Source organism: Elephas maximus, chromosome 17, assembly GCF_024166365.1.
Source record: "Elephas maximus indicus isolate mEleMax1 chromosome 17, mEleMax1 primary haplotype, whole genome shotgun sequence".
NCBI lineage: Eukaryota > Metazoa > Chordata > Mammalia > Proboscidea > Elephantidae > Elephas > Elephas maximus.
The window spans coordinates 47671999-47695564 of NC_064835.1; the positions used below are offsets into that span (position 1 = coordinate 47671999).

The 23566-nt window shown below is 41.5% G+C and overlaps 2 long non-coding RNA genes across 3 annotated transcripts in view; one reads left to right on the forward strand and one right to left on the reverse strand.

The window, feature by feature from the left end:
* Positions 1–1317: 1317 nt before the first annotated feature.
* Positions 1318–23566, reverse strand: part of LOC126061175 (uncharacterized) — a 45521-nt gene continuing 23272 nt past the window's right edge. Inside the window, exons 2-3 of one of the 2 annotated variants that reach the window (XR_007513697.1) lie at positions 3745–3883; positions 1318–1762 (exon numbers count right to left, since the gene is read on the reverse strand). This is a non-coding gene — a long non-coding RNA (uncharacterized LOC126061175). Of the gene's footprint in view, positions 1763–3722; positions 3884–23566 lie in introns of both variants that reach the window. The other variant, XR_007513698.1, reaches the window with a different exon arrangement.
* Positions 6887–16751, forward strand: LOC126061176 (uncharacterized). The gene is made up of 3 exons (XR_007513699.1): positions 6887–6985; positions 12021–12121; positions 13649–16751. It is a non-coding gene; the product is annotated as an uncharacterized LOC126061176 (long non-coding RNA).

Here is a 23566-nt window from a genome sequence, read left to right on the forward strand (position 1 = left end):
AAACTAAATTCCCACCTTCGTGTGTCTAGGGGTCTAAGAAATGAAGCTTGGTCCACATGTTCTCATTTCTCCTGCTGTGATCACTATACCAAAATTTTGTCTTAATAGAATGGGATGTGATTCAGTCATGGTTAAAAATACATTTCCCAGAAGAATGGAAACCTGTCATTTGTACTTCAGTAGGTGAAAATGTGAAAGGGTGGTTACACTTACCCCAGGAAAGGTGTGGACAGAGGGCACCCAGAGGGGCTGCTGAGGTATTATCAGATGCTACAGTCTTTAGGAAAAAGATCTGGCACTATCTAGTAACATTTAATATCAATCATATACTCTAATTCAATATGCCTGGAACTATGGAAATAAAAGCATCATTGCATAAGAATAAGCAGAGATCTTCATTTCAATATTGTTTGGGCAAAATAAAAACTAGAAACAATACCAAGTTCATCAGTAGGGAATGGCTGAATAAATGAGTGGCCTCTCTTCGCCCTAAAATATTATGCAGCCATCTGAAGAGTGATTCGGAGAGATTTCCAGGGTATATTGTCAGGGAGGGAAAGCAGAACGTGGCGAAGTATTTAAAACAGGATCCCATTTTTGTAAAACAAGTAATGACCCGTAGAAAACTGCATCTGTGTTGACACCTGTGTGTATATGGCTGTGTGAGCAGGCAGAACGCCTGCTACAGAAGGAAATACGCCTGGCTGTCAACACTGGGTGGGACCGTTAAAAAGCAAACTTTCCCCAGGAAATTTTGAAATTCCTTTGAAAAGGAATGCATTTTACTTAAAAAAAAATTTTTTTTGTATTTACTTAAATAGTGAAATTAAAATAACCATGATTCCTCCTTTTACTTTTATCAACTAACTTGACTTTGTCAAAATTTAACAACATCGGGAAGCTTCTAAGAATCAACTCTTTCATTGATTCTTGCACTGCCTAATTCCAAAAAGGGTTTGGGACAACTTACAAAGAGGCATACACAAAGGGAGCAGTGATATAAGGGTAAATGAGCACTGGAACTGAGGGTGGGGAGAAACAGCGGACACGGTAGTGGCAGAAGACCTAATAGCGTTCAAAATTCCTTTCAGAGCTCACACGATTTCATTCAGCACTGCATGAAAACCTAATTCTCCAGCTGCCATTTACTCATTGGATGTGACACTTACCCTCACTTTCTGTTTTTAGTTTTCCCATCAACCCACATCATTTTTTTTTCCTCTATATTTGCCTAAAATTCACCACCCCAGATACGCAGAGCTGCTCTGGCTGTGGCTTCGTGACGTTAACGCCAAGCTGCACAGAAGTATGGTTAGAAGCAAGAGAGGAATTAAAATTCTTTTCTACCCACTTACACTTTTTCATAGAAGTAGAATTCGTTACGACAGCAGCTAAACACATTACCAATTCCTCCATTTGAAAAGATGGCTTTTCAGGCATAAGTAAGACAAGGTTACTGACTCTATCCATCATTTCTTGACTGTTTTTCTTTATTCTTAAAAGCCCAAGAACAATACTTCCTTCCCCTCCACAGAGCCCTCGTCTTTAACTTCTTGTCAGGATCACCTAGATTTCTGGGGTCCCTGTACTTGGCCGACTTCTCAAAGTATGGCAGTCCCTGAGGCTGATCTTCAGCTTCTACTTTGAAGCCCCTGGCAGGGGGAACTTGAAGGATGCCACAAACTGGTTACTGGCCGCCATGTTCTGGATCCTGGATTCCTGCTTCCTCACCATGGTGTCCTGGTTTTTCCATCCTTGGGTCCTAGTAGAGGGAGAAATTGTAGAAATGGAGGAATGTGACCCAACCGTCTTTTTAGAATCACAAGGGAAGGGTTTTCTTTCTCAAAGGGAATAGCTTCTCCCTCCCAAGGGGATTATCAACCACTAGATATTTACTGGTCAATTTACAATTATTAATTTCAATTATTAAAGTGGTGTACAAATAAACACCATTAGATGTATGCGTTAATTACATGATGCCAGTGGCATTCACCTACATGGGGAAAGAGTGAATTATGTAATAAAAGGTAATTGGTTAACTATTTGGAAAAAAATTAGTTCTTACACCAAAAGAAATTCCACATGGTTTAAATAAGTAAATGTTTTAAAAAATATAGAAACCAGAAAGTCAACAAATTAATTAATAAGCTCCAATCAAAATCAAATGCAAACTTCTTCATAATATAAATTTGAATTATTTAAACATTTTTAAAATTTTGGATTGTACTGGAATATGATATTTCAGGTCAGTGAAGGTGCTGATAATTGGACCTCCTTATAGTCCATTGCTGGGATTGTAGATACCACCACTCAGAAAGGCAATTTTGACCCTTGTCAGAGCAGTCAGTGGTAGCCAGGCACCACCTAGTTGTTCTGGGCTCCAGGCTGGTGGGAGCTGTGGTACTTGTGGCCCATAGTCCTTTGGATTAATATTTCCTTTATGTCTTTGGTTTTCTTAATTCTCTTTCCTCCGGATGAGCTGGGACTAGTAGATGTATCTTAGATGGTCACTCGCAAGCTTTTAAGACTCAGACGACACTCACCAAAGTTGGATGTAGAACATTTTCTTTATAAACTATGTTATGCCAATTGAGCTTGATGTCCCCCTCCCTGCAACCATGGTCCCCAGAACTTATCCAGTAACTCAGTCCCTCTGGGTGTTTGGATGTGTCTATGAAGTTTCTATGACTTTGCCTCAGTCAAGTTGTGCTGACTTCCCCTATATTTTGTGTTGTCCTTCCCTTCACCAAAGTTAACACTTATCTACTATCTAGTTAGTGACTTCCCCTCCACACCCCTCCCTTCCCTCATAACCATCAAAGATTGTATCTTTCTGTGTGTAAACCTTTTCTTGAGTTTTTATAATGAGCTCTCATATGGCATTTTTCCTTTTGTGATTAAGCTATTTCACTCAGCGTAACACACACTCTCCAGGTTCATCCACGTTGTGACATGCTTCACGGATTCATCTTTGCTCTTTATCGTCATGTAGTTTGTATCTATTTTTTGATCCAGAAACTCCACTTCTAGGAGTTTATCAAGAAATAGTTATTATGGTTATGAACAAGAATTGTTAATGACAAAGATGTGCATCACAGTATTGTGAAGATATTGAAAATATGCTAAAATCCTAAGTATTCACCAGTGAAATAAATGAGAATACAATGTGAGGAGACCCGCCAAAAATAATTCTATGCAAGAATGTTCAGTAGAAAAGTAACCACAACGTATTCTTAAGAAAAAAAAAAAAAAGCAGATTAGAAAACATTAGACGTTATATGAACCCAATCTTGTGGGGGTGGAGGTGGGGAAGTCATTTTCTGTTTGTAAGAAACATGCATTAAAAGAAAATAATCAAGAAGAATATAAGCCAAAGCATTAGCAGTGATTATTGCCAAGATTGGGGGTACAGATTACAGGTTTTTTGGAAAAAAACATATATATGTATTGCATAATGGAGAAATAAGTTCTAAATTATTATTGTGTTTTTAAAAGTTATAAAATATTATTAGAACATAGCCCCATTTTGAAGACAGTGAGAGAAGCCAGAAGATGATATATAGCAGATGTTGCTGGTTTTATCTTTGGGCGCAGAACTGTAAGAATACTTTCTTTTCCTCTTCTCTTTGTTTTTAGGTATTTCTTAGATTTTCTTTAGAAGGACACACAATTCTGATAATAAGAAAATAATTTTGTTAAGGCTGTACCTATTTCAAGCATACCTGAGCACAGGTTAACACTTACACCTTGGCGCTGGATATCTGAGGGCCGGCCATCTCCAGCAGCTCTGGAGGTCTCACTTCTCTGTGTCCAGGGCCATTTGAAAGGCACTTTAACTTCAGAAGTGAGATCGACAACAGCACGTCCTGCAGCTGGAAAATCTCTTTTGAGAGGAAAAAACAATCACCATCAAAAGGCAAACAATAAAAGTAAATTAAAATCTTCCAAAACATTGATGGAATCATCTGCTGCTTAAAAATTTGTCTATGGGTCCAACCACACACACACTTCTACTGTTTGTAGAGACACGTTGCCCATGTCTAATCGAGATAAAAGTGTAAAGCCCCCAGTTGGCCCAAATCTTCACACATTGTTCATTGTCAATTGACCCTCCCTACCCAGCTAAAAATATCCACTTATTAAGCACTTTTGGAATCAACTGGACTGCAATGGGTTGGGTTTGGTTGGTTCTATGTACTGGGTAGAATCTCTGGGCAGTGCAGACGGCTAATGCACTTGGCTGCTAACTGAAGGGGTAGGGGGTCAAGTCCACCCAGAGGCCATGACGCATGTGGGTTCACCATGAGCTGGGGTCAACTCAATGCCAGCTGGTACTGGTATGTGCTGGATACTGTGAACTGGTTTATACATGCTTTCTTAGGTGTGTATGCTTGCCATTTCGCAGGCAGGACATTGAGCCTAAGATCAATCAGGTGACTTACTCAAAGTCACAGGGCTAGAAATCCACCCAGCAGGGATAGGACTTCACCCAAATACCACTATGCAATGATACTGCAGCTGTGGCTAAAGCAGCAGCAAACTGCAACTAAATTTCAAAAACAAAAAACTTGACAACTAGCAAAATCTGACCCTTAAGTCTGGAGTTGTAGATCTCTGAACTGGAAAAGGAACTTAAAGTTTACCTAATTCAGCTTCCAAATAATGTTTGAATAACCTTAGCAACAGTTGTGCCCAGTAGTTTCCACCATACATTTAATACCTCCCTTGCACACGACTTCCACTCTCTAGGGGACCCACTTAACATGTAAACTAACTCTTCTGGAAAGGTTTGCTTTTTCCTCAGAGGAAGTCCCTGCAAGCTTCCGAGAACCACTTGAAAACAAGTCTACTCGATGGCTTACACTTGGCTGCAGTTTTGAATCATTAGTGCCCCACAATGGCCTTTCTGCTACCACACAATCTACAATGATGTCCAATGTGATCATTTCCAAGGCCAATTCCTGGTGTGCCAGCTGTATTTCCACCTCTTTCTATACTGCTCAAGAAAGCCTATTATGGATCACAATAGAAGGCCCCAGACAGAACTAGAGAAAAATGTAGAACAAAATTCTAACTCACACACACACAAAAAAGACCAGACTTATTGGCCTGACAAAGACTGGAAAAACCCCAAAAGTGTGGCCCCCAGACACCCTTTTAGCTCAGTGATGAAGTCACTCCTGAGGTTCACCCTTCAGCCAAAGATTAGACGGGCCCATAAAACAAAACGAGACTAAAGGGGCACACCAGCCCAGGGGCAAGGACTAGAAGGCAGGAGGGGACGGGAAAGCTGGTAATAGGGAACCCAAGGTCGAGAAGGAAGAGTGTTGACATGCTGTGGGGTTGTTAACCAATGTCATAAAACAATGTGTACTGTTTAATGAGAAGCTAGTTTGTTCTGTAAACCTTCATCTAAAGTACAATTAAAAAAAAATCCAAAAAAAAAAAGAAAGCCTATCATAATGCAAGTGAGGACAGTGACATAATACGTTAAGGGAAAAATCTTTAATTAGTTCACTTATTTTTTATAATAGACTTTACTTTTAGAGGACTTCTAGGCTCACAGAAAAATTATGCAGCAAGTACTGAAAGGTCCCATATACACTTTCTCCCTGCTTGTGGTTTCTCCTGTTATTAACATGTTGCATTAGTGTGGTACTTTTGTTACAACTGAGGAACCAATACTGACAATGTTATTATTAACTAAAGTCCCCAGGTTACATTAGGGCTCACTCTGTGTTGTACAGTCCTGTGGGCATAACATCATGTGTCCACCATTGCAGTATCATGCAGAATGGTTTCGCTACCTTAAAAATGTCGCGTGCTCCACATATTCACTCCTTCCCCCATCCCCTTGAACTCCGGGCAACCACTTTTTTTTTTTTAACCACCTCTATAGTTTTGCCTTTTCCAGAATATTCTATAGTGGAATCATACAGTATGTGGTTTTTTCAGACTGGCTTCTATCATTTGGCAATATGCATTTAAGGTTGTTCTGCCTTTTTTTTTTTTTTTTTTTAAGAAAATGGGTATTTTCCTTAAATTGTCTAATTAGAAACAAGTTTGCATTTTATTTTCATTAGAGTTTGTTAATAATTGAACTACTGACCTTCTGGTTTCTTTCTTTATGTATTTTTAAAGATATTTACTTATTTGAAGCATGTGGAATTTGTTTTGGTGTAAGATGGGAAGGGCTAAAACACAATTTGTTCCAAATAGTTAACCAGTTGGCTGAGCATGCTTTATTATATAATTCATTCTTCCCCATGTATGTGGGTGTCACTGGTATCACATTGCACCAAGCAGTGTCACAGCACGTACCCATGAAGGGAGGGTGAAGGTGGTGGGTTGGGGTTCTCTCCATGTGGCAGGGTGATTTCACCCAGCTTCCCTGCCACTCTCCCTCGGTCATCTGCTTTTCTGCATATAGAGTGGTGTCCCCTGGGCCACAACCACTGCCTCTTTCAGTGTGATCATGCTGGACTGCTCGGTGTTTCCTGTTCCCCTCTCACTTACAAACCTGCAAACTTTACACGTTCTCAGAACATCCCATTAATTGCAAGAAAGTCACTATGTTAGAGTTGGTCTTTGTTTTATTTACTGGGAGTAACACATTGGTTTTATAACTCCATCACACTTCCACACAGCTGGAGAGGTGTCAGATGTTTTGGTGGTTACAGAGGGGGCAGGTGTGACTGCCTTTTCCCTCCTGTGGCCCAGATGGACTTCTCTGACAGCCAGGGTAGAACTAAGAAGAAAACACAGGCCCTCATGCCGCCTGCACAGCGCCCCCCCACAAGCCCACACTTCCTCCCAGGTTTTCAAGGGTAGGTACATCATTATAAGATAAATGAGGCTTTCTAAAGACCGCCTGAAAACACAGGTGCCTCCACCCGCTTGGTCTACAGGAGATTTACCAAAGCTGATCGAAGCTGCCTTGGATTTTTCCTCGAAGAGCTCCACTCGTCAGTGTCTACACAGTCAGGTACGAGCCCTGTCCATGACCCAGCTGTGCCTCACATCCCCTCCCTGAGGAAGAGTCTATGCTGGGGGTGGCTGGCAGACGCATGCTGAGTCACTCATCCTGACACAGCCAGATAAATGGTAACAGAGGGTGCAGCAGAGGGCAGGAGGCCAGCCACCCAGGCAGGAAGTGACCCTTTCTCGGAGGCCCTGCACCACTGGCAAAGGTCTGTTGACCACTCAAACATGGAGGTGGCTGCAGAGAACGGATCACAGGACTTTGCTTTTCTCGGGATGCTTCAGCATTCATTTGCTGTCAGTTTCTGCAGAGAGAGGTCTGCCCAGGGTCATCAGCACGTAAGAGGTGAGCCGGCTTGAGCTCAGGGCCCGGCTCTCCCAGGGCCCCACCTGGGGCATCCACCTAGCACAGGTCTTTTCCCACCTGAGACTTGCTCTGGGTGCCAGTGGCCCAGGCAGCAGTTCTCTGCCTCCAGCTTGATCAGAGAGACCACAAGCCAGCCACAACCCTCTGTCTTTGTGTGCCTGGGGTTTGCAGTGACAGTTAGGAACTCTGGGGCTGTACTTCAAGTAGGATCAGATTGAAATGTGTAAAGGATCCCCTGTCCACTGGAATCTTTCCCAAGGAAATTGAAGGCAGTGGTCCAGGAAGGGGCTGTGGCGGGGGGGGGAGGGGAGCTTGAGGAGGGAGGTTGACCCCCAGGAGTAAGGGGGAGTCAGGCAGAGCTGCAGCCACCCTGGGTCCCACGTGCACACCTGCCCTTCTCATGTGGGCATGTTATATAGGGCAGCCTCCTCCCACAACACACCCTCACTCCTGGCCCCGTGCTGCTTGGAATGGAACAAACAAGGTCACCTAAATGCTGAGGCTGCCATCATTCCTATTCCCTGGCCTCCTGGTACGACACCCTCAGAACCGCCTTAGGTGTTGTGAGGTCCAAAGGCAGGCCCAGTTAAACTGCTCACACCTTTGAAACCCAGTGTGGGGATCGAGTCTAAGGAAATATTACTCTTGTTGTTATGATCAGTATTTAACAGCATTACTTATCTATTTTAGAAATGTTTAAAATGAGCTAAATATCTGGCAATGAGGGGAGAATTTTAATGAATTGTGGTCCATTTACTTGGTAGATGATTATTCAAAACTCAAAAACTACAAAACCATAAAGGTTTTGTAAGAGATGCAGAGAATTTTTACATTAAGTAAAAGGAAAAGCGGCATAAAACACCACATTCACAGCAAGGTCATGACGAGGCTTTGGGAAAGAAGCAAGAGAAAGGACACTCCAGTGTGCTCAAAAGAAACTAGAATCTTCTTTTCTAGACCTTTCTTTTCATCTTCCATGATGGGCCCTGCCCAGTCTCCTCTCCCCTTCACCAGCAGGCCTCCTTTTCTCTACCCTGGGCCCAATGGATCACTTACTCTACTTGTTATTTGACCTCAGGCAAGTGGCTTCTCATCCCTGAGCCTCAGCCTACACTCCTAAAATTGGGGACAACGATCCCCTATCTGCTGTTCCCCCGACAGCACAAGACAGGCACCGTACACACAGCCACCCAACCAGGCACAAAGATGCAGGACAAAGTCACGTTTAGGGCGTGGGCCTTGCTGTTCAGCCACTTGTGGCTGTGTGAGAGACCGCCCTGGTCCACACTTCTGCCTTGCCACTTGTGAAACGGGGCTCCTTGTGGTACCTGGCCCAGGAGGAGGCGCAGGGAAAGAGCCTGGCAGAGTCAGAGCCCAGCAGGAAACATGGCACTCATTCTTCAGTCTTGACTGCACACTCAGCCACAGCTGGGGCCTCCTCCTGCCCCTCAGGCCAGCAATGAGAAGGGGTTCCCACTATACCTCCTCACTGCACCCAGATCACACTACAACTCTCTACCCAGGTGCCCAGGCCTTGCACGTCTGGCCTGCCATCTGCCCCCACAGCCCCCCATGCGAACACACACACACACAACATACACACAAGACATATGCACACACGACTCATGCATACACATGACATACACACACAACACGCACACACGACATACACACATGCACGATGTATGCACACACACGACATACACACACACCCTATGCAAAGACCCTCTCCCCTCAGAGCTCTGTCCCTGCTCCCCCAGCCTGGACCCCCAGGCTCCTCCTCAGCCCTCTTCCCTGACCCGTTCTCCCAGGCCTTCTACAAACTTTCAGTCTCTGTCCTGAAGGCCCACGCTGTTCTCTGCACTCCGCCTTCTCACACTGTCATTTCTTTTTCTATGGGTTCTCACTTGCTTTCTGTCTCACTGGAACCTAGGCTTCAGAGACCTGAGTGTTGCTGGACCCCTGCCAAGTGCAGTACCGGCTCACCTGTCATGGATGCTTCAAGATATGAAATAAACGAGTGTAGGAATATCACCCTTAAAATGACAACAAATCAGGATTTGGGTCCTTATCCTCAGAGAGTCCTTTAAAAATGGTTATAGAGAAAGAAGATAAACACACTAAACAACAGAGAGTTAAGAGGCAACATATAACCCACATGGGGCAAGAAGTCACACACACACTCACGCACACACACTGCTTGATCCGGGTCCCCAGAAGGATAAACTACACTCTGGGAGCCAGAGAACAAAAGAGAAATAGAGAAAGGAAAAGAAGATAAAAGAAAAGAGAAGGAAAAAGACAAGCCGTGGGTTCCCCAGGGCACAGCGTGGTTCTGAGGGCCGTTAGTGCAGAGCTGGCTTTGCTGGGACTCAGGCCAAAGGACCCCGACAGAGCTGGTCCGTTACAGCTCCACTAAGCATCCCTCTCCGGGAAGGGAAGTGAGCATTTCTCTCCGGGAAGGGAAGTGCATTGTTTTTCAGTTTCCATTTATAAAAGCTATAGAACTAAACACTGCAGAAATATAGAAAGCAGAAAAATGCATGAGAGAAAGGCATCTTGATGTATTTGCTTCTAGTGTTTTAAAACAGTTTTTACATAGTTTCAACCATGCCAAATGTATGTGTTCATAAAGCACACCGCAAGTATTTTCCTTGTTTCTACAGAGTTTTCATAATTCTAATGCTTCATAAGTTTAATCTTAACATTCGATTGAATGGATTATCATAGTTTACTTAAATATTCTTTTAGTTCTGTACATGTCAATTGCTTTTAATCCTAACATTTTAAAAATAATCTTATCTTCAATTTATTCAATTTATTGTACACTCACTATATCTTAAACATTTGACGTTTACTTTTTTTTCATTTTCTCATGGTAGTTTTTTTTTTTACTGTGGTAATTATAAATGTAACAAAACATTTGCCATTTTTAACCTTTTTTACACATGTAGTTCAGTTATTTGCTTCCAACATTTAACATCTCTGTTTATATCTAATTGTGCCAAGTTTAAGATTATATCCACTGGAGAAACTTTCCAGATTGTAAGTAGATGGAAACATTTTTCTAGCTTTTAATATCTGTTATCACATTCTAGTCCAAGGTCCTCTGATGTACCAGTTCCCCTGGCCCCCACTCACCCGAGATGGTATCACCTCTTTCTTTGTTTTTTTTGTTATAGACGGGAAATACTGTTTCAGCTTTGGTATAAGTTTGTACAGGAAGATTGCAGCATTTTTAAAGTGTATTTGCAATGGAACTGTCTTTCCTTTGGGCACACATTACAGCCTGCTGTGTCTATAGAGCTGGAGCTATAGAGTTTATGCTATAAACGTGGAAGGAACTCACAAGGCGGTAGAGCGCCTGGTTCACCTCCACGTGCTCTGGGGGAAAGTTCAGGCAGCAGGGTGGGGAGCGGAAGCAATGGAGAGAGTTGCTCAGGGAGGCAGCAGGAAAGGCTGCCCCCAGGATGCTAGGCAGAGGCTCCTCACCCAGGCTGACAGACAGATGGACACATCCAGAACCTGAGGATCACGTCTGAGCCTGCGCCAGCCTTCCAGAATGAGAGAGTAGCAGGGCCAGAGAAGGCAGAAGAAGGAAAAGGCAGGCCTGAGGGAGCTAAGGAATTAACTAACGGGAAAAGAGAGTGCAGGAAGCAGGGGACCCAGGCAGACTAAGCCCAGTGACAGTACAGCCATTTGGAGAAGGCTGGCTGCTGAGGGGCTTTCCCCCACTGCAGCAGGGTCTTGCTAAAAGCGAAACTGTGATTTCGAAGGGTTCTGAAGGGGTTTGCCCTGGGAGGGAAGATGTTCCACTTGGGGGTCCCACACTGGCTTAAAAACAATCTCTCCACCTGCAGTCAGTTATCAAGGCCCCTCGGGCCCCCACTTAGTTCTGGCTCATTCTGAGACTGCAGCAGGGCTCTCAGCTACCTTCTGTCCCAGCCTGGGCCACTGGGTGAAGGACCCTGGCATGGTGTGAACTCAAGAGTGCTGGGCAGGGCAAGACCCCATCCTGCTTCCTTGCCAGAATAAGAATAAGGGTAATAAGCTCTCATCTGCTGAGTGCTTATCGTGTATACTTTCATAGCAGCCTAAGGAGGGAGATATTAGTAAGCCCCTCTAACAGGTGAGGAAACCGAGACCAAGCAAGGCATACCGAGAATAACAAAGTTCATCAATCAGAGAGCTAGAAGTCAAGCCCAGGCCTGTCTGCCTCCAAAGCCTTGTCCTACGACTCCCCACATGTGCCAGAATGAACCCAGCTGTTCCTCCTAACACTGAAGAGCAGTAAGCCTCATACGTTCAGGGAAAACCTGAAAGAAGGTCAGTGTAAAAAAAAAAAAAAACCTGCCAGAAAGTCTGAGTTATTGAATTATTTGGAGGGAAAATTGTAAAGTTGGTCCTTTCATAATCTATAATCAAAGCAGGTAAAACCAGCTACACGGCCAGTGGTTCAAAAGAAGAAGTGAGGCCGGAGGGGAGGTCAGGAAATGTGGGACTGACAGAATAGCCTAATAGTTAGGGCAGAGGCTGGTGTCTCACAGACTGGGCTGCCTGCGTGACCTTGGGCAAGTGAGTCAGCCTCTCTGAATCTCAAATATAACAGTTCTTCACGGCTTTCTCGGTCAGGACTCAGCTAACCTTTCCCCTCTTCCCCCCCTCTCCCCAGCACATAAAGGAGCTTATCAAGGAAGAGGGAATGACACTGTCGGGACTTTATCACCCAAGTTTCAGAGTGAGTGTGCCCGTGTGTGTCCCTGGTTGTAGCAGGTGAGGCTGGGGAGGGGGAGGTGTTTGCCTCATAAACCATTCCTGGTTGTTCCAAAGCACAGGGCCTTTCAGTGAAGCTCTCCCATGTCTGAGCCTGGTCAGACCCTGCTAATAGGAACTCAAAATCCCCATCCCCTTTGCCTCCCTGCTGTTATTATTATTTTTTTTTTTTTTAATGTCCTGGTAATATTTATTTATTTATTATTTTATTTATTGATTGTGCTTTAGGTGAAAGCTTACAAATCAAGTCAGTTTCTCATACAAAAAGTTATATACACCTTGCTATGTACTCCTAGTTGCTCTCCTCTTAATGAGACAGCATATTCCTCCTCTCCACCCAGTATTCCCCGTGTGCATTCAACCAGCCCCTGTCCCCTTCTTTCTTCTTATCGCGCCACCAGACAGGAGCTGCCCACATAGTCTCATGTGTCTACTTGAGGCAAGAAGCTCACTCCTCACCAGTATCATTGTCTATCTTGTAATCCAGTCCAATCCCTGTCTATAGAGTTGGCTTCGGGAATGGTTCCAATCCTGGGCTAACAAAGGGTCCAGGGGCCATGATGGTCAGGTCCCTCTGGTCTCAGTCAGACGATTAAGCTTGGTCTTTTTCAAGAATTTGAGATCTGCATCCCACTGTGCTCCTGCTCCATCAGGGATTTTCTGTTGTGTTCCCTGTCAGGGCAGTGATCAATTGTAGCTGGGCACCATCTAGTTCTTCCAGTCTCAGGCTGATGGAGCCTGTGGTTTATGCGGCCTTTTCTGTCTCTTGGGCTCATCTTTACTGTATGTTTTTGGTGTTCTTCATTCTCCTTTGCTCCAGGTAGGTTGAGACCAATTTATGCATCTTAAATGGTCCCTGTACCCACACTAAATTCTGACCTTCATGTGTCTAGGGGTTGAAGACGGGAAGCTTGGTCCACATGTTCTCATTTCTCCTGTCATGATTGCTAGATCAAAATTTCATCTTAAAAGAATGAGTTGTGATTCAGTCATGGTTAACAATACATTTCCCAGAAGAATGGAAATCTGTCTTTTACATTTCTGTGGGTAAGAATGTGAAAGGGTGGTTACACTCACCCCAGGAAAGGTGTGGACAGAGGCACCCAGAGGGGTTGCTTATATATTATTAAATGCTACAGTCCTTAGGAAAATGATCTGGCAATATCTAGTAACCAAAAAAAAAACCCCTGCCATGGAGTAATATAAATCATGTACCTACCCCAGACAAGGGCGTGAATAAAATAATGCATGTTAAAATGTGTGACATCTAGTACTCCATCAATTGTAGCTGCTAGCAATGTTATTTTAATTATCACTATTATTACATTATATTCTGGCTATTTTTGACTAGTCTAAATCTCACCCTGACTCAAGGCCAGGAAAAGGATATTTCATTAACCTTGGAAATTCCAGGACTTTGAACAGTGCCTGGAATACAGCAGGCACTCATGTAGTTATTCTCTCAAGAGGACAAGGTTTTTAAACTTTTGTTTTAAATTATTAAAGAATTATAAACTTTCATTTCAGATAGGCGGAGCCAAGATGGCAGAATAGAGCCCTTCTTACAACAAAGACCCCAAAAAACAAGTGAAACAAGTATATTCATGACAAGCTAGGAGCACTGAGCATCAAAGACAAGCTTAAAAAATGAACAGAGGGGCAGGGGGAGGAAGAGATGGTTCAGAAGCGGAGAGGAGTTACCAGTCCTGAATCATGGGGAGCCCTCAGGCACCATTCCAGGCACAATTCGTGGCAGCGGGCTGGTACTAGTGTTCGGCCGCAGCTTCCTCAGGGAGAGGCAGCCAGCCACACAGCCTACTCACATCTCCGGAACCAGAAAGAATGGCGCTCTCGGCAAAAGCTAAGTACTTGTGTATATATTTTTTTTCTACCTCCCAAGCCAGCTTTAGCGGTTGAGTTCCCCGGGCCTGAGATAGGCCCTGCTGAGTGCCTAAAGCCATCCTCCCAGCCTTGGAGAATGAATAAAATTGCATTTGGGGGAAAAAATAATTTGCCAGCTCCACTTACCAGGGGAGCTCAGGACAGAAGCAGCTCCTGTCCAGGCATAAACAGTCTATGGACTTTGAGTACCTTTCCCCTCTGCATGGACCTGTGTGGGCCTATTTCAGGATAACACGCCCTTGTTGACAGACTCCAACCATTTCAGCAGTGCACCGGAGAGGTGGGTGTTTGATGTTTGACATTGCTTTGCCTACTAAACAGGGTCCTTACCTGCCCACATCAGCGACCTAAGGACTGGTAGCTCCACTCAGGTCACCCAGCCACTCACGAAAGGGGTCTAAAGATAACTGGTACCTCCCAGTCCTTACAACCAAAAACATTGGGTGCCCATGGTCAGTCTACAGAACCCACCCACCTGTACGCTCTAGGGAACAGGAACATGCCTTCCTCAGAGACACATGGAGGACAATTCTTAGCCCCCTGCCTTGTTCAGAGTGTGACCCCCTGCTGCAACCATATACCGGTACCTACACCAATCACCCCTGCCCCTCTAATACTGTAGGACAGAGCCTGGACCACACACTTGATGAGCGGCTACCTGGAAACCTGAGCTGAATTCATACAAGAAAAGTGAATGGACTCCTAGACTGATACACCTGATAACAGCTCTAGCCATCTGGGGACAGGATGTCAGAGCTCCAAAGGTGAAAATAATCAAGGTAGCTCACTCAAGCAACCCATCTGGGTATATCAAAGCAAAACAAAGCAAGAAGCTACAACACAGTAAGCAAACAAAAAATAAACTAATACAATAACTAACAGGTGGCTCAGAGACAACAGTCAATATCAAGTCACATAAAGAAACAGACCATGATCACCTCAACAAGCTCTCAAAGAATCAAGGGATCTCGTAGATGAAAGTGCATTCCTGGAATTACCAGAGCCAGAACACAAAAGATTAATATACAGAACCCTTCAAGACATCAGGAAGGAAATGAGGCAAGACACAGAACAAGCCAAAGAACACACAGATAAAGCAATTGAAGAAATTAAAAAGATTATTCAGGAACATAATGAAAAATTTAATAAGCTGGAAAAATCCATAGACAGACAGCAATCAGAAATTCAGAAGATTAACAATAAAATTACAGAATTAGACAACTCAATAAAAAGTCAGAGAAGCAGAATTGAGCAAGTGGAAGGCAGCATTTCTGAACTTGAATATAAAGCACTTGGCACTAAATAGTTGAAGAAAAGTCAGATAAAAGAATTTTTAAAAATGAAGAAATCTTAAGAATCATGTGGGACTTTATCAAGAGAAATAACCTATGAGTGATTGGAGTACCATAACAGGGAGGGATAACAGAAAATACAGAGAGAATTGTTCAAGATTTGTTGGCAGAAAACTTCCCTGATATCATGAAAGATGAGAAGATATCTATCCAAGATGCTCATCAAACTCCACATAAGGTAGATCTTAAACGAAAGTAACCACCCGGTGCTGTCGAGTCTAATCAAACTTGCCAAAACCAAAGATAAAGAATTTTAAGAGCAGCTAGGGATAAACGAAAAGTCACCTACAAAGGAGAGCTAATAAGAATAATCTTGGACTACTTGGCAGAAACCATGCAGGCAAGAAGGCAATGGGATGACTTATATAAAAAATTGAAGGAAAAAACTGCCAGCCAAGAACCATGTATCCAGCAAAACTGTCTCTCAAATATGAAGATGAAATTAGGACATTTCCAGATAAACAGAAATTTATAAAAACCAAATCAAAACTACAAGAACTACTGAAGGGAGTTCTTTGGTTGGAAAATCAATAATATCAGGTATCAACCCAAGACTAGAACACTGGGCAGAGCAATCAGACGTCAACCCAGACAGGGAAATCCAAAAAAATAAATAAAGATAAAAAAACGCTCAAAACAGGGTAACAGCGATGTTATTATGTAAAAAAAGACAACATTAAAACAATAAAGAGGGACTAAGAAATGTAGTCATAGATCTTCCATATGGAGAGGAAGACAAGGTGATACAAAGAAATAAAAGTTCATTATACTCATCAAAATAAAATACAAGAAAAAAAATAGAGACTCAGCAGAAACAAAATCAACAGCGAATATGAGGAAAGGACAATTTATACAGATAATCTACTCAGCACATAAAATTAAGTGGGAAAAAGAAACTGTCAACAACACACAAAAAAAGACATCAAAATGATAGCACTAAATTCATACCTATTCATAATTACGCTGAATGTAAATGGACTAAATGCACCAATAAAGAGATAGAGAGTGGCAGACTGGATTAAAAAACACTATCTGTTTATATGCTGCCTACAAGAGACACACCTTAGACTTAGAGACACAAACTAAAACGTAAAGGATGGAAAAAAATATATCAAGCAAACAACAATCAAAAAAGAGCAGGAGTGGCAATATTAATTTCTGACAAAACTTTCTTTTCAAATAAGTCAAATATAAAGAAAAGTATACCCACTGTCAAATTCAGCAAATTTAATATTTTGCCAAAGTCGCTTCAGTTTTTTTTTATTTCAAGAAATAAAATGTTAGTGCTAAAACCCCCATCAACTCCCCACTTCCTTCCACCCCCAGAGTAACCTCTATTCTGAAGTTTGTGGGTTCTGTCTGCTCAGGCTTTTATACTTTTATACCTGTAACACATTTATCACATAAGTATGTATCTAAAAATAATGATATAATAATAAATAACACATAGCATTGTTTTGCATCTGGTTTTATTTTTTTGAATGATGTCAGGTTATATAAACACTTTTGAAATTTGTTAATTTCATTCTACATTATGTTTTGAGATTTATTTGTGTAGATGTGTTTGGAGCTAATGCACTCAATGTGTTATGTTTTATTAATTTATCACCAGATTTTCTGTTTGTGTTAGTTTAGGTGCGTAGCGTGCTTGCTACCTAAACTTGTCCCTTTCCTCTAGGTTCTCAAATTTGTTGAAGTACAATTTTTCATAGTATTCTATTATGATTCTTTTTATTTCAGTTGGGTCTGTTGTAATGTTCCCAGTCTCATTACTTATGCGGGTTATTTGTATCCTCTCTCATTTTTGTTTAGTCAGTTTGGTCAATGGTTTGCCAATTTTGTTGATCTTTTCAAAGAACCAACTTTTGATCTTGTTGATTTTTTCTACTGTTTTTGTGTTTTCTATTTCATTTATTTCTGCTCTAATCTTTATTATTTCCTTTCTTCTGATGCCTGTGGGCTTCTTTTGCTGTTTTCTTTCTATTTGTTGAAGTTATAGGGCTAACATTTTTATTTTGGCCCATTCCTCTTTTTTGATGTGTGGGTTTATTGCTATAAATTGACCTCTAAGCACTGCCTTTGCTGTGTCGCAAAAGTTTTGGTACAATGTCTTTTCATTCTCATTTGATTCTAGGAATTTTCTGATTGCCTCTTTAATTTCTTCTAGTATCCAGTTGTTTTTAAGCAAGATTTTCAGTTTCCATGTAATTGATTCTTTTTTTCCCCCTTCATCATCCTGTTACTGATTTCTACTTTTCTGGTGTTGAGATCAGACCGAATGCTTTGTATTATTTCAGTGTTTTGGATTTTGTTGAGGGTTGCTTTGTGGCCTGAAATGTGGTCTATTCTGGAGAATGTTCCTTGTGCTTTGGAAAAGAATGTATACTTTGTTGCTGTTGGGTGGAGTGTTCTATATGTCTGTGAGATCAAGTTGGTTGATTCTGGCCTTTAGATCTTCTGTATCTTTGTGGAGTTTCTTTCCAGGTAGAGTTTCTTTGTGTCCCTTACCAAGAGCTGTGTGTTGAAGTCTCCTAATATTTTTGTGGAACTACCTATTTCTCTTTTCAGTGTCGTTAGTTTGTTTTATGTATTTTGGAGCCCTGTCATTGGGTGCATAGATATTTATTAAGTTTATGTCTTCTTGGTGGATTGTCCCTTTAATCATTACCTAATGTCTTTTCTTGTCTTTTATGGTTGGCTTTGCCTTAAAGTCCATTTTCTCTCAGATTAGTATTCCCACTTCTGCTCTTTTTCTATCACTGCTTTACATATTTTTTTCAATCCTTTGATTTTTAATATATTTATGTCTTTGTGTCTAAGGTGTGTCTCTTGTAGACAGCATATTGATCAATTGTGGTTTTTAATTCATTCCCCCACTCTGTCTCCTTACAAGAGCTTTTCAGCCATTTACATTCAGCGTGATTATCAGTGGGGTGTGAGTTTATTGCTGTCATATTGTTGTGCTTTTTTTGTGTGGTGCTGACATTTTCTATGTTCCTTTTACTTTGTGCACTGAGTTCTTTTTATTTGTGGGTTTTTTTTTCTCTTCTTTCATTATTATAGTTTTTTGTGTTTACTGAGTCTTTGTTTTTCTTCTTTTTTATGTTGATGAGTAGGTTTGTTAACTTTGTTTGTGGTTACCATGAAATTAATCCCTATCTTCCTAAGTTTAACCCAGTCTTTTATTACTTGACATCACCTTGACTTCCACTCCATTTGAAAGTTCCAAAAAAAAAAAAAAAAAACTACCAGTTATTACCCTTTTATTGTTTTGATATTGTCATCATTTACAGATTGACACCTCTGTTTCAAGTCTTTTAGTTTGTTTTATTATTGGTTGGTATCTGGCTGATGCTGTCCTGTGTTCTAGACTCCGGTTGTTGTCTGATGTTTTTGGTTCTCTAAATGATGGACTCCTATTAATATTTCTTATAAGTTTGGTTTGGCTTTTACAAATTCCCTTAATTTCTGTCTATCTGGAAATGTCCTAATTTTGCAATAGTATTTGAGAAAGAGTTTTGCAAGATACATTATTTTTATTTGGCAGTTTTTGTTTTTTTTCTTTCAAGGTTTTATATGTGTCGTCCCATTGCCTTCTTGCTTGCATAGTTTCTGCCGTGTAATTAGAGCTTGGTCTTATTGTTTCTCCTTTGTAAGTGACTTTACATTTTTCTCAAGTTGCTCTCAGGATTCTTTGTCTTTGGGTTTGGCAAGTGTAATTATGACATGTTTTGGTGTCTTTCTTTTGGGTTCTATCCTATATGGGGTTCACTGAGCTTCTTGGATGGTCATCTTTCATGGTATTTGGGAAGTTTTCTCTCAGCAAACCTTCGACAATCTTCTCTGTTTTCCATTTTCTCCCTCTGTTCTGAAACTTCAATCGTGTGCAAATTTTTGCTCTTGATTGTGTTCCTAGTTCTCAGGTGTTCTCCATTTGTCTTCATTCTTTTCTCTGATCTTTCCTCAAAGTACCAGCCATGGGTTTGTCTTCAATCTCACTAATTCTGTCTTCCATTGTTTCCAAATTTCCTCCTAAGACCTTCTGTTGAGTTGTCCATTTCTGAAATTTTGTTGTTTATATCTTTTGTATTTCTAGTTTTATGTGATTTCTAGTCGTTTATTTATTTTGAGGTTTTGTTCTTGTATGATTTTCCTGAATTCTTCTATTGCTTTGTTTGTGTTTTTCTTGAATTTGGCTGTGTTTTCATTGATTTTTTTCTGTTTTCCATGGTCTCTTTTCTAATCTTTTGGAGAACTCTAAATATTAGTCTTTTGAATTCCATATCAGGTTGTCCCAGTGTCTTTTCTTCTACCAGAATGATTCTTCCTTTTAGTCACTTGCTGGAGCCACCTCGTCCTGTGTTTTTATATGTTTCGATATTGTCTATCTCCAAGTCATTAACATATTATTTTCTTTATTGATTGATTGCATGTTCATGTGTTTCGTTTTGCAATTTTGTTTTGTTTTGGTATGTCTGGTATGATAGGCCAGGCATGCTTTGCTGCTTGCTCATCTGTGGGCATGACAGCTGTCACCACCTTGTCTGGATGGCAAGGCAACAGCAGGCAGGAGCCCGCTTTGCTGTATGCTCTTTTGGTGAGGTGGCTGAGGGCAGACTGGGTGGGCACAGTCTGCATTGTGAGGTTGGTCCAGAGGTATGGAAACATTCACAGCCCCTCACCAGATAGGCAAGAGGTCAGATGGGGAGCACTACAGGCTTGCTTCCCACCATTCGGCAGTTTGTCAAGTGACAGGAGGGGAGGGGCAGTGTGGGCTTGGTGCAGTGCCAGGCCTGAGGGCTGGAGATGCTCTAGCCGTGGCAGCAATGTGGGGACTGGTGGGAAGGGGATGGCACATGAGGCTAGGTGGGGGAAAAAAAGAAAAGGGAAGAAAGAAAAAAATGATGGTACAGTGGGGGTCAGCTGGAGGGGTGGGGCAGGCCTGGTGGCCAGTGGGAAGGGAGGGGAGGTGACGTACCAGGCTAGGCAGGAGGGAGAAAGAAAAAAAATTGGCAGAGTGGTGGGGGCTATGGGTGGGGGCAGGGTGGATCTGGGGCAGTCATGTGCTCGTTCACTGGTGGCTCTGTAGTCGAGCGGTGCAGCATGGCCCATCAGGAACAGGTGGAGGTAGCATTTGAGGCAGAAGTGTGAGGGGTGGGAAAGCATGTTTCTCTGGTTACCAGTTATTCTGTCTCCTGTTGGGAGCTCCATGAAGTTGCCTTCCTGTACTTCCTGTCCAGGTCCTTGCTGACTGTGTTCCAAGATGACGACACTCTGCTACATTAGTTGGCAGGGGACCTCCACTCCGTATCTCTCCTTGTTCTCTATTTTCCTTACATTTCTTCTTCCATTCAGTGTTTGATTAAGCTATTTATCCCTTCATTTGATGTTTACAGTTCCTGGATTGATGTGTGTATCTGTTTTACTTAGTTTTTCAGGTCTTTGCTGCAGAAGAATGACATGGTACTTTTATCTATGGTGCCATGTTGGCTCCACCTTCTTTTTACAAAAATCTCGTTGAAATTTTGAGTGCACTGAATTTTTAGATTAACTGGGGAAAACTGACATGTTTACGAAGTTGCATCTTCATGGTCAACTCTCAAAAAGAGTTTCCATCGGAACAGACTCACCAATATTTGGGACAGGCTGGCTTATCTTCCAACCTGAGGTGACAATATCAAACCTATCTCACAATCTTCTGGGAGAAATCACAAGGCATGGGGTTATCTCTAAAGTCTCATGCAGCTACAGGCTCAAACATGCTTAACTCCAAATGGCAGCAAACTAATTTGCAGTCTCTATGCTACTGAAATTGACCTGATTAACCAAGTGATAAAATCAAGGATGATGCCCAAGAAGGAGAGGTAAAACCCTCACCCCAATTACTCAAAAGAGGTTCAGTTCCTGCCTGTGAGGCATAATTGCAATAGATGATTCTCTGTGTAGTTTCCTCTTTCTGCAGAGAATTCAGAACAAACAGACATAGTTTTCTGGCTTTGAGGTCCTGATCAAATACATTGGCTCTGATGATTCTGTTGAGTGCTCTAATCCTAGCTTTTCCTATGTTGAAGTTGACACATCTAACTGAGCAACTGTTTGGTCACAGAGGAAAAAAATCATCAGTTATTCCTTAGCAAGTAACCAACAATATTTGCTAACTTGGCACATGTTTTGAAAGCCTGTTGAAAGATATTTCAATAATCCCTGGCTCTTGATTCTTGTCTGGAAATTACAGAGGTGCTTTGACCTCAGCAAGGGTGTTTGGCCTGTGGGTCCCTGGGAATCATGGGCAAGAAGCACAGATCTATACAGCGGATCTTTCATGCCTTCTCCAGATTCCCTTTCTCCCCCATTGGAGGTCGTCCAGTACCCCCAAAGCCTCCCAACCCCTCACCCCAAGTCCCAGGGGGCTCAAACCTTCCCTGGTGAGCCATAGCCCCTGCCCATGTGAACCACAGGGTGTCTACCTTGCATAAATTTGCCCAAGTCCTAGAGAATGGGTAAAGGCCAGCACTGGAATTGGCAAGTGCTTGGAACATCTTTACTCCCTGCATCTCTGGCAACAGGACACCACAGGGCATGGGGCACCCATTTCAGATGAGCTGCGCAAATGCTGAGGTGAGAGAAGGCTACTTATGTCAGGCAGGTGTTCTCTCCTTCTGACAAAATGCACTTTGTTAAGCTCCTTTCATTTTTTTGTTTTTTAAAAATTAAACTCAAGAACATAATTTTGTCAGGAAAAAAAACTGTAAGAGTTTTTTTCTTTCTCAAACTCACCATCAGTACATCAGTTTGTATAATGCAGAACTTTTTCTATGCATTCACACACACACATATGCACAGACATACATAATTTTTATATAAATGAATCATAATGTATATATTATTCTGCAACTCACTTCTTTCATTTAATAATATGTATGAGAGTTTATTCTAGAATATACAGATTTATTGCATTCCTTTTAACTGTTACATGGTATTCTTTTATGTTGGTGAATAATAATTTAAATTTCCACACTCCATTAATGAACATGTTTTTTTCCCCCATTATTCACATTACAGACAGTACCGCATTAACATTTTTGTACTTGCCTCATTGTATACAGATATGAGGAAGCACACTTTGTTGCACACAGAGCCATACTTGGTATTGGCTGTGTGCTTAGGCAGATGCTGGAAAAACCTCAATACATAGTTATTTAAAGGTATGCGGTAAGAAAAAAAGAAACAACGAGCCAAGTGTAACAAAAAACAGTTACAAAACATGGTAGATATCAATCCAACTATATCAGTTATCACTTTAAACATGAATGGTCTAAATATACCAATTAAAAGACAGAGATTGTCATCACAGATACAAAGAAAAGACACTACATGTTCTCTACAAAAATCCACTTTTAATATAAAGACTCAGATAAAGTAAAGGAATGGAAGCAGATATACCATGCTAATACTAATCAAAAGAAGCCAAAGTAGCTATATTAATTTCAGACAAAGCAGACTTTAGAACAAGGAAAATTATCAGGGATAAAGATATCATAATGATAAAGCGATCAGTCCTTCAAGAAGACACAAGAATTGTGAATGTGTACACACCTAACAACAAAGCATCCAAATATGTGAAGCAAAAACTGATAGAACTGCAAGAAGAAATAAATAAATAAATTCTTTCAGTCAGAGACTGGGACATCCCTTTCTAAATAATTGATAGATCAAGCAGGCAGAAAATCAGTAATAATATGGATGACCTGAACAGCAGTAACAATCAATTGGATCTAACTGACATGTATACAATACTCCATTCAACAGTAGCATAATACATATTCTTTCCAAACCTACATGGTTCATTCCCCAAGATATACCACATCCTGGGCCATAAAACATACCTTAAAATATTTTAAAAAATAGACCACAATGGAATTAAACTAGAAATCAGTAACAGAAAGAGAGCTAGAAAATCTCAAAATATTTTGAGATTAAACAACACACTTCTAAATAACACCTAGGTCTAAGAAGAGGTCTCAAGATAAATTTTTAAATATTTTGAACTAAATGAAAATTTGTGAGATGCAGTGAAAGCAGTATTTAGAGGGAAATTTATAGCATGAAATGCATATATTAGGAAAGAATAAAGATCTAAAATCAATAATCTAAGCTTCCATTTTAGGAAACCAGATAACAATGAGTAATT